The sequence below is a fragment of the Sinocyclocheilus grahami genome, unplaced genomic scaffold (genome assembly GCF_001515645.1).
Source record: "Sinocyclocheilus grahami isolate Dianchi unplaced genomic scaffold, SAMN03320097.WGS_v1.1 scaffold2029.1, whole genome shotgun sequence".
NCBI classification, from domain to species: domain Eukaryota; kingdom Metazoa; phylum Chordata; class Actinopteri; order Cypriniformes; family Cyprinidae; genus Sinocyclocheilus; species Sinocyclocheilus grahami.
The window spans coordinates 56,658-61,657 of NW_015507208.1; the positions used below are offsets into that span (position 1 = coordinate 56,658).

Here is a 5,000-nt window from a genome sequence, read left to right on the forward strand (position 1 = left end):
CACTCACTCACACACACACACACACACACACTCACTCACACACACACACACACACACACACACTCACACACAGACACACTCACTCACACACACACACACACACACACACACTCACACACAGACACACTCACACACTCACTCACTCACTCACTCACACGCAGGCACACTCACACACACGCACGCACGCACGCGCACACACACACACACACACACTCACACACAGACACACTCACACACTCACTCACTCACATGCAGGCACACTCACACACACGCACGCACGCGCACACACACACACACACACACAGAGGTCTGATTTGCGCAGGAATGCGTCCCCGCACTGAACTCCATCCCGACCCCTCAAAAGACAGACAAAGATGTGACATCATGCTCTGCTGCTCTCTACCGCGGTAAACAGAGGGATAAAGCGGCACACAATGCCATGGGCCCCCAGGGGCCCCGCCGATCCTCTGCAAGCAGGAGCATCGCCTGCAATAATGACACAATTGTTGTTTTAATGATGCAGCAGCTGACATTGTCACTCACTTTACAAAAATCAAAACCAAAACACATTTTGATCATTCACACTGTCCTAGTAGAATGCAGTTAGAATGGCCTGAAAATGCCCCTGTATGAGTTTATCTTACATTTCTACACTATATAATCAATATCACATGCTGTTTAGAATATCAGCACGATCACAGATGTGATACTGTCAGTATTGTCATTTTTGCTCTATTTAGCAAAACAAAAATAGTTCCAAACAAAACATTACTTAGTAAGTGAATCCACTTTTTTGCACAAATCAATGATTCATTGAAGAGAGTCAGTTGCCTTGTTGCTGAATGAATCAACCGTTTTAATGAATCATTTGCGTAAACGACACTCATTAATTAAAGGGGTCATAGGATGCTACATGCTCTTTTACAAGTTGTTTGAATTGAAATGTGTGTTGGCAGTGTGTGTACACAACCACCCTATAATGCTTTGCAAATCTCCTTTCCTAATAATGTGCTAATTAGCAAGTTTCACGATGAATGCGGCTAAAGTAAGCAGTCTCTCTGAGAGCAGCTGGGAAGAGAGGGGTGGGGCCAGCAGAGCTCATTAACATTTAAAGGAAAATGCTACAAAAACGGCTCGCTCTGAAAAGAGCTGTTTTTGATAGGGTAAAAAGGTGTTTTACACTACCATTAAGAAATTTTAACCAACCTATGTTACAGACTTTTCATTAAGACCCTAAAGAATCATATAAACTTGTGGAAAATGGGCATCCTATGACCCCTTTAAGACTTTTAGTCTCGTTTCATGTGTGTCCCTGCAGCACAAAAGCAGTGTTAAGTCGCTGGGGGATATTTGTAGCAATAGCCAACAATACATTGTATGGGTCACAATTATAGATTTCTCTTTTATGCCAAAAATCATTAGGATATTAAGTAAAGATCATGTTCCATGAAGATATTTAGTAAATGTCCTACCGTAAATATATCAAAACTTAATGTTTGATTAGTAATATGCATTGCTAAGAACTTCATTTGAATAACTTTAAAGATGATTTTCTCAATATTTAGAGTTTTTTGCACCCTCAGATTCCAGATTTTCAAATATTGTCCTCTCCTAACAAACCATACATCAGTGGAAAGATTATTTATTCAGTATAAATCTCAATTTCAGAAAATTGACCCTTATGACTGGTTTTGTGGTCCAGGGTCACATTTAGTCTTTTAGTTTCATATTTAAAGTATCTTTTCATTAAAAAGAAAATCTAATTTCATATTTCAATATTCAAAATATTATTTTAGGAGCATTAATCTAATTTTGCATTATTTATGCGATTATAATTAGTGTAACTTCATCTAAACGCTTCTTCTGCAGTGCAAAACTGGATTTTACTGACACTGATTTCATTTGATTGGTAACAGCCTACAGTGTCGTCTTATTCTAATTGAATTTATTGATTAAATGTAAGAATGTGAGATAAAAGATGATGCATATATCTAACAGGGTTAGAAAACACTGGCCTTATAAAGATAAAATGCCCTGGAGATCAGTTTAAGAGGGCAAATGTCGGCCCTTAATGGAAAAGCTGATTTCTGGCACAGAATATGAAAAGCTTTGAGTCATGAGTCCAGAACGGGCCGAAACCACACTCAGCTAAATATTGTCTAATTACATTAACGATAACATCCCAGAAATACTGCGATGAAGAACACACAGTGTTAGACCGGAGCGTGAAGAACTTGAGATCGGGGTTGGAGAGTTTCTGTGCGGATGCGAGTGTTCAGCGAGATGTTTAATTATGCTGACGGAGAACGAGGCCGCTGCAGAACGAGCGAGGATTCAACAAAGAGTTTCCGCTCCTCTGTGACCCAACCCAGAAAAACAAAGGAGAAACGCCTGCTGCTTCGATGGAGCTTTGAGAACACAGAATAAAGCACAGACTCACAGGAGTGAGCCTCCGTCTCTTCAGAGGAGCTGTGACGTGATGAGGGACAGACGGGAAACACGACGGTTCTTCATGCTTTTCACTGCACTGCATTAATACAAGCGTTCATCACGGCATACAAACCCAGACAGAGCCCGATATACAGAGACAAACACCGCAGAATCACATGATTATCTCAGCTCAGTGCCACACTGAGAAACACGTTCTTCAGGTTTTTTTATGCAATGCTTTGAATGTGACTGTAATGTGTTTGTTCTTATCTTATCCGTTACGAGCATGCATTTAGCAGATGCTTTTATCCAAAGCGACTTGCAAAAGAGGAAAAGAGCACCTATAAATCTGTTTTAATGCATCATGTGCATCTTATATTTAGGTTATGACGTGTACTACAGCTTGTACAGTTATGAGGACCTTTATAATGCATCATATTATTTTACCAGAGACATATCTTTAGTGCAAAACCGTAAAATAATCTATTAACGTTAATTGCGTAATTATTTTCTAGAGTTTAAGGTTGAATCATTTGTGACCGTAGACCCACATTAGATTTTTGAAAAGCTGAATAAATAATCTTTCCATTGATGTATGGTTTGTTAGGATAGGACAATATTTGGCTGAGATACAACTATTTGAAAATCTGGAATCTGAGGGTGCAAAAAACTCTAAATATTGAGAAAATCATCTTTAAAGTTGTTCAAATGAAGTTCTTAGCCATGCATATTACTAATCAAACATTAAGTTTGGATATATTTACGGTAGGACATTTACAAAATATCTTCATGGAACATGATCTTTACTTAATATCCTAATGATTTTTGGCATAAAAGAGAAATGTATAATTGTGACCCATACAATGTATTGTTGGCTATTGCTACAAATACACCTGTGCTGCTTATGACTGCTTTTGTGCTGCAGGCTCACATGTATTAGTGTTTTGTTGTCTCCTCCTTTCATTGCATTGTGGCCTATATAGTGTACACATGCTTTTGGTGTCCGTTTTAGTGACAGCAGCGACTACTGTTGTTTTTTATTGTGCATTATAATTCAAATTTGATTTGATATTATTATGACTAGTAAATGAGCTCAGCTCTAGTTCAGGACTGATAATGCATGGTTTTTGTTCGTCACATTGAGTCTTTAGCTTCTGAAACGTTCACTCAGCGTGAGCTCAAATCCACAGAAGCCTTGAACTCGCTCGCAGGGATTGATTGCAGAGCTTTAGACCTCTGATCTACGTTTGAAGAACACACACACACACATACACTCACACACACACACACACACACACACACACACTCTCTCGCTCTCACACACACACAATCTCTCCCTCACACACACACACACACTCTCTCTCTCTCACACACACACACGCACACACACACTCTCTCTCACACACACACACACACACTCTCTCTCGCTCTCTCACACACACACACACTCTCTCTCTCTCACACACACACACGCACACACACACTCTCTCTCACACACACACACACACACTCTCTCTCGCTCTCTCACACACACACACACTCTCTCTCTCTCACACACACACACGCACACACACACTCTCTCTCACACACACACACACACACTCTCTCTCGCTCTCTCACACACACACACACTCTCTCTCTCTCACACACACACACGCACACACACACTCTCTCTCACACACACACACACACACTCTCTCTCGCTCTCTCACACACACACACACTCTCTCTCTCTCACACACACACACGCACACACACACTCTCTCTCACACACACACACACACACTCTCTCTCGCTCTCTCACACACACACACACTCTCTCTCTCTCACACACACACACGCACACACACACTCTCTCTCACACACACACACACACACTCTCTCTCGCTCTCTCACACACACACACACTCTCTCTCTCTCACACACACACACACACACACACACACTCTCTCGCTCTCACACACACACAATCTCTCCCTCACACACACACTCACACTCTCTCTCACACACACACACACATGCAGCCACAGCACCACCTTCTGAACGCCGGAGGAACTGCAGCTCCGTCTCTCCGTTCACACAGAAAACACTGGAATGCACGAGCTTCTCCTCTGTGTGTGTGTGTGTGTGTGTGTGTGTGTGTGTGTGTGTGTGTGTGTGTGTGTGTGTGTGTGTGTGTGTTGATCTGAAAGCTGAGAAGCGTGTGTATTTACCTCGGTGTCGTCCTCCGTCCGGAGCCCCAGATTGAGGACGGTATGCGGCGCTTACAGTCTGCTCCGAGCCGACGAAGCCATCTGCAGATTGAGCTGCCAACCCACGAGATCCAGCTGGAAAACACACGAGAAACACACTCAATTTAGCTTTAGATGTTTACAACTGTGACACACTGCCACAAACACTGGGACATAATTAAAAGATCTCCAACAAATGTAGAATTTTTTTTTATTAATATTATTGAACATGGTTTACCTACTAAAAATCATGTAGCCCATATGTGACCCTGGAGCACAAAACCAGTCATAAGGGTCAATTTTTTTAAATTGAGATTTATACACCCTCTGAAAGCTGAA

The 5,000-nt window shown here is 41.6% G+C and overlaps 1 long non-coding RNA gene across 1 annotated transcript in view; it reads right to left on the reverse strand.

Moving 5' to 3' along the window:
- Window positions 1–4,753, reverse strand: part of LOC107573767 (uncharacterized) — a 16,216-nt gene extending 11,463 nt beyond the window's left edge. The window contains exon 1 of the long non-coding RNA XR_001607565.1: window positions 4,644–4,753. This is a non-coding gene — a long non-coding RNA (uncharacterized lncRNA). The remainder of the gene's footprint in view (window positions 1–4,643) is intronic.
- Window positions 4,754–5,000: the final 247 nt, after the last annotated feature.